Source organism: Lagenorhynchus albirostris, chromosome 2 (genome assembly GCF_949774975.1).
Source record: "Lagenorhynchus albirostris chromosome 2, mLagAlb1.1, whole genome shotgun sequence".
Lineage (NCBI taxonomy): Eukaryota > Metazoa > Chordata > Mammalia > Artiodactyla > Delphinidae > Lagenorhynchus > Lagenorhynchus albirostris.
Window position 1 is genome coordinate 176,843,347 of NC_083096.1, and position 6,179 is coordinate 176,849,525.

Consider the following 6,179-nt stretch of genomic DNA (forward strand, 5'->3'; position numbering starts at 1 on the left):
ACCCCAACTGAGAGGCCTCCACCCACCAGAAACCCCCAAACACAAAGCTGTACAAGAGTTAACCTCCAGGAAAAATCTGTTTTTATTTGTCAATAGTGTCCTGCATTTCCACAGAAGATTAACTTTTGTCAACAACGACAGTAAAAACATAAGAAAATAAACAGCATTTGGAAAAATACTAATTTCTTTCCAAAGATCTTTTTTAAAGCTACATTTTTATGTAAAATTAGGAATCTGCTAAAAATTACTGCATACACTTATTTAAAGAAGAGATTACAAGAACAAATTTCTTAAAGTAAGAAATGTTTAACAGCCTGAGTAAAGGAAACACTTCTTTCTATAACTTTAAATGAGTAAACCTACAAAAACAAAACATGAACCTGACTAACCTAGTCTTACTATGTAGAGTCCAAACACACTTAGGCAAAGAGCCAAAGTTGGAAAACTCTTTACTTCTGAAGTTGCTGCCATTGATTCTGGTCCTAAGTGCCAACAAACTCTCTCTGGTGCCGTCCACAAGTGCTCTCCTCATAAAGGGAAACAACCGTCAGTTTGCACACAAGATCTGGCCCTACCCTACCTTCCCTGAAGGTGGACGAATGCAAAGCACTGATTAAAAGAAGATGGGGTAAGAAACACTATAAAACGCCCTGTGCAGTAAGTACACTGAGGCCCAAGCTAGACGGCAGCCATTAGCTCTGCTAAGCATCTAGAGCAGGTTTGAGGCCACTTCAAGGATTCCGTTAAGGAATCCGGTGTCAGGAAAGGCCGCCAGACTGGCCAGAATCCCAAAGTGTTTTTACACTCTGGTCCATCAGGGTTTCTAGGCCTGGTACTAACCCCACCTGGCCTCCCCTAATCGGTGGGGCAGGTGACACTGGGGATCAGTGCTCAGCCTACCGGTGGGCAGACAGCCGGCCATGACCTTGAGCCAGGCCCCTCCCTCGAGGAGCGGCTGGAGCCCTGGAGCCCTGAGTAGGAAGGGCTGGCAACAGGACGCGGGAGCGGAGGCGGCGGGGCTGAGGGCTGCCGGCCCTGCGAGCTCGGACATCGGAGGCCGGAGAGGGGCGGAGGCCCGGCAGGAAGGAGACTGCCCAGGAGGCGAGGCTCCTCCAGCCCGCCTGCCGCCCCTCTGCTCTCAGAACCCTAAGCCCGGCTCCAGGGGACCGAGAGCCCACCTCCCAGATACAGCCTGAAAGGAACACAGCCGCGCGTCCCAGCCCCGGAAGGAGGGGCTCAGCCAGGATGTGACCCCGGGAGGCGAGGGATAAAGAGAGGTTTGAGGCCTGATGTCCCATCCCAGAACGAGACCCCAGAAGGCTGGAGAAGGGGATGTTTAAGACCCTCTGGAGCCCTGACTGGAGCCATGTTCTTGGGCATAAGGCAAGGGAGCTCATACCCTGGGCTCCCGCGTGGAGACCGAGGCTCCGGCGGGGAGACGCGGCCTGACACCCCCTCGATCCCAGGGCACCAGGCTGCCCCGACCCGGAAAAGCGTGCGGGTCCGGCGGGGGTTCAAACTCCCCAGAACACGGACGCCGAAGTCCTCGGAGACTCAGGACGCCCGAGCATATGGCGCGGGTGCCCGCAGGGCCTCGGACTCGAGAGTCCCGGTGAGGGCGGGGCGCTCGGGGCCGTCTGGGGCTCGGACACCCCAGGGATCCCCCGAGGAGCTTAGACCGCCGGAGGGCCGGACGCCGGGGTCCCCGGGCTCCCAGCGCAGCGCTCCGCCCGGGCGGGCCGGGGCTTCCAGGTCTGAAACGAAGTCGGAGCGGTCGACCGCAGGTCCACGCCCGCCCTGCGGCCCCCGGCCCTGCTCGCCGCCCGGCGCCGCCCCGCCTCGGCCCGTACCTGTAGGTGTCCCGGGCCGCCCGCCCCAGCCAAGCACTGCGCGGCGCTTCCTCTTCGCAGCTCCTCAATGGCGCTGGCCCGCTGCGCTCAGACCCGCCCCGACCCGACCAATCGAGCGGGCGACGCGCCTGCGCCTGGCCAGCCGAGCGCCGAGTCATCGAGGAGGCGCCCCTTGGCGCCCGCGGCCGCTCTTGCAGGGCTGCCCGCCCCTCCAGGGCTCGCAGGTGCTGGGGCTGAAGCGGTAGAAAGGCCCAAACAGCCCCCCCATTTTACAGCGCGGGGGTAAACCGAGTCCGGGGGAAGGATAATATATAGGACATATTGGCTCAGAAGTATTAGAACCCAGAATTCTTCCGTCTACAACGACCCGCCCGCAATCTGTTCGCCACTTATCAGCCGCAGGAGTCTGTTAAAACATAATTAATACCATGCCACTTTCCTGTTAAAACCTCTTCCGCATTATACTTAAGTTAAAACCCACCTCCTCAGAGAGCCGACACCAAGCTCCTACTGAATTTGTTCCATTCGCTTTTCTGCCACTCTTTCCCGGGCCCGCTCTGTCCCAGCATCCTTCAGTTCCTGCCCCGGGACTTTTGCATTTGCATCTCTCTGCTTAGGATGCTTTTACCCTAACTGCTGTCCAATGGGAATGTAATGCAAGCCACATAGTACATTTATTTAGTCGGTACATTTTTTACAGGAAAAAGAAAAAGGTGAAATTAATAATGTATTTTATTTAATCCAATATGTTCTAAATATTATCATCTCAACCTGTAACCAACAGAAAAAAATTATTAATAAGGTATTTTGGGGTTTTTTATATTAGTTTTTTAAACCTGGTGTGTGTTTTACACTACTGCACATCGTAATACAAACTAGCTACATTTCAAGTGCTCAGTAGACTTGTATGACTACAGGGCAGCTCTGGATAATCATACAGGCCACTCCTTGCTTCAAATATTCCATCTCAGAGAGGATTTCTCTGCTGCCATATCTGAAGTTCCCCTCATCCATTACCCTGTTATATTATCTTAACAGAACTTAATGCTGCCTGAGATGAGATCATCTTATTTGTTTATACCTATGTTATCTTTCATCACCCTGAAAGTTCACTGACAGCAGAAATTATGTCTTTTTCACAAATGTTTCCTCAGTACCTAGACATGGCCTAGCACAGAAAAGGCCCAATGCTATGAACAAATGAACAAATGAACGCCTCATCTTGGATTATCACCAGAAGGGCAGGAAGAACATCTCAGGCTCATAAAAAGTCAGAAGACAAAGGTCACAGGCTGGCAAGGTTGCAAGACTATCTATTTACCATGACATTTATCAGCCCTCATGATGCTAAGCTAATGAAGGTGCTTGTGGGCTGACTCACTCCCAAGCAAGGCCTGAGTTTCTCTGAGGTGGGGGTCAACCCATCAGAATCTCAACACTGGGTCCCCCCAGAAGCTGAGGTTTGGGTGTAAAACCCTAGACTCCACAGAAGGCAGAAGGGAAGGCAGCCATCAGAGCTGAAGGAGCTCAGGGTCCAGATCTTCCAACACAGAGACACCTGACTGTACCTGGAGAGTTTATTTAAAACGCAGATGCCAGGGCACCATTCCTTCAACCAGTATCACTGAGAGTCTTTGGGCCTCGGTCCCTTATCAATCTTAACATACGTTTACCACACAGCCATCCCACTCCCAGGTATTTATGCAAGAGAAATGAAAGCACATGTGCATGCAAAAACTTATACACAAATATTCATAGCAGCTTTATTCATCATAGCCCAAAACAGGAAATAATCAAAATATCCATCAACAGGAGAATGGATAAAGATATTGCAGGAACTTCCCTGGTGGTCCACTGGGTAAGACTGCACGCCCCAGTGCAGGGAGTCTGGGCTCAATCCCTGGTCAGGGAACTAGATCCTGCATGCGTGCCACAACCAAGAAGTCCGCATGCCTCAACTAAGAGTCCGCATGCCACAACTAAAGATCCCGCATGCCGCAACTAAGACCCAGTGCAGCCAAAATAAATAAATAAATAATTTAAATGTTTATAAAAGAAGAAAAGAGATTGCAGTGGACCCATACAGTGGAATACTACTCAGCAGTAAAAAGGAGCAAACTGCTGATACAGATACTATCTTGGAGGAACCTCAGAAGTATTAGCTTTGTGAAAAAAGCCAGGCCACGCAAGGCCATGTACCATAATGATTTCATTTCTATGCTATTCTAAACTAGAATGGCACAAGCAGACCAGTAGTGGCCAGGGGACAGGGGGGGAGGGAGGGGATTGACTAGGAAGGGACAGGAGGGAACTTTTCAGGGTGATGGAGCTGTTCTGGATCTTGATGGTTGTGATGATCATGAGTCTGTATACAGTTGTCAAAGCTCATTGAAGTGTGCACTTAAAATTGAAATTGTGTTTTCTGTTCATTATTCCTCAATAAAGCTGATATTTAAAAGATCTCCTCCCTCCTGGGACTTACATACCAGCAAGGGAGGAGAGACGGAGAAAAAACAAAGTCAGCATAAAATATAGAGTGAACAGGATGGTGATGGGCACTAAAGAGAGAAATAGCGCAGGGAAGCAAGGTAGGAAGGAGGACTGTACAGTTTTAGATGGAGGCCTCAGTGGGAAGAACTGGCCCCCAAGGGTTCAAGTTCAGGGAGTCTGCAGGGGGACCCAGCTCCCCAGATGATGGGTTTGGAAATGCAGAGCTGGTCCAAAGCCCTCATTGTACAGAAGGAGAAACTGAGGACTAGGAAGGGGAAGGAACTTAAAGTCATGCAGAGAGACCATAGGACAAGGCAGGACTCTGCTGTGAGCCCGAATCCCTGTCCATAATGGCCTCAGCCTTTCCTGCACCAGCCCACAGCCCTGAGCTTCAATTATTAGAGCAAAATTTATACTCGTTATGGACAAAACAGGGAACAGAGAGGTCAAATGTTGTCCTGGCAGAAGGAAAGGGGTTGTGTTGGCCACAGGGAAGGTCCTCCCATGGTCCCCCACCCATGCTGTGGTCTCCAAAGTTGCAAGTTTCTGACACATAACGGGTGAGGGGCTGCAGGAGATGGGGGATATCCTTAATTACCATCCACCCTAGACTCTGAGATGTATGTTGGCCCAGAAGGGCCAGGTTTTCTGGGGCAGGCAGATTTGAGGGGCCCTGCTCAGTACTCTCCAGTATCAGGCCCCTCCCTACCCGGCCTTCAGATCATCTAGACCAGAGCGGCTGCAGACAGTCAGCCAAAACTGCTAGAGAAATGTTCCTTTTGGCCCACACAAAGCCTTAAAATAATTGAAGTTAAGTTACATTTTAAAAGCTGGAGATCACTTGTGAAAATCTATATCTGGAGCTTCTCTAGAAAACAAAAAAAAAGGAAGAATTGGCAATGGTGGAACCCCCAACCTCCCTAGGCTTACATTCATTCGTTTATTCTTTCACCATTTATTGAGCACCTCCTATACCCTAGGCACTCTTCTAAGCACTTGGGGCTACATCACTGAGCAAAACAGACATATTTTTGTCTATAAAAATGCCCTATTGGAGTTTGTATTCTAGCAAGAGGAGCAGATGGTGAGCAAGAAATATAACACATGTAAATTATACAATATTTGAGAAGGTGATAAGTACTGTAAGAGTCCCATGGGAGAGGTAGGCATCTTAGGGGAGAGGGAGCTATAATTTTAAATATGAATGAATCAGATCCAGAAGTTTCCACAGCAGCACTGTCCAATAGAAATGCAAGCCACACACATAATTCTAAATTCTCTAGCGTCCACACTAAGTGCAAAGAAACAGGTGAAATTAGTGTTAATATTTTATTTAACCTAACATCTCCAAAATAGTATCATTTCAACATGTAATCAGTATAAAAATTATTACTGAGCTATTTTATATATGTTTTGTACTAAGTCTTCAAAATTCAGTATTTGTATTTGACAGTGCAGGTCCAGAGTCTCTTGAGAAAATGCAGACAGCCTGGGCAGGGGTGGTACTGTCACTCTGTGGGAAGAAGGACAAAGCACAGACCATAGCTCAGGGGTCAGCCCCATCATCTTACAGAGGGATTCTGAGCTCCAGAGAGGGACGGTGGCTACTCCAAGTTCACACAGCAGGTTATGGGTGGAGCTAAGGTACAGTCGCAGGACTCCTAACCTTTAGGTTTGCCCTGAGCGAACGCCCAGCTTTCCAGATGCTGCCCTGGTTTCTGGTTTCTGAATATAGAGCTCCAGGTGGAGCAGAGAAGTCCCCAGAGAGAGAGAAAATTCTACAGAGCTAGTTATCAGGAGCCTCCCACAGTAAACAGACTGTCCACCCAACTCAACTCC

General features: G+C 49.5%; 1 protein-coding gene across 3 annotated transcripts in view; it reads right to left on the reverse strand.

Annotated features, from left to right (window-relative positions):
• Window positions 1-1,937, reverse strand: part of VPS13D (vacuolar protein sorting 13 homolog D) — a 244,991-nt gene extending 243,054 nt beyond the window's left edge. For all 3 annotated transcript variants that reach the window (XM_060141400.1, XM_060141399.1, XM_060141398.1), the window contains exon 1: window positions 1,851-1,937. The gene's annotated coding sequence lies outside the window, so the exon portion shown is untranslated. The remainder of the gene's footprint in view (window positions 1-1,850) is intronic.
• Window positions 1,938-6,179: the final 4,242 nt, after the last annotated feature.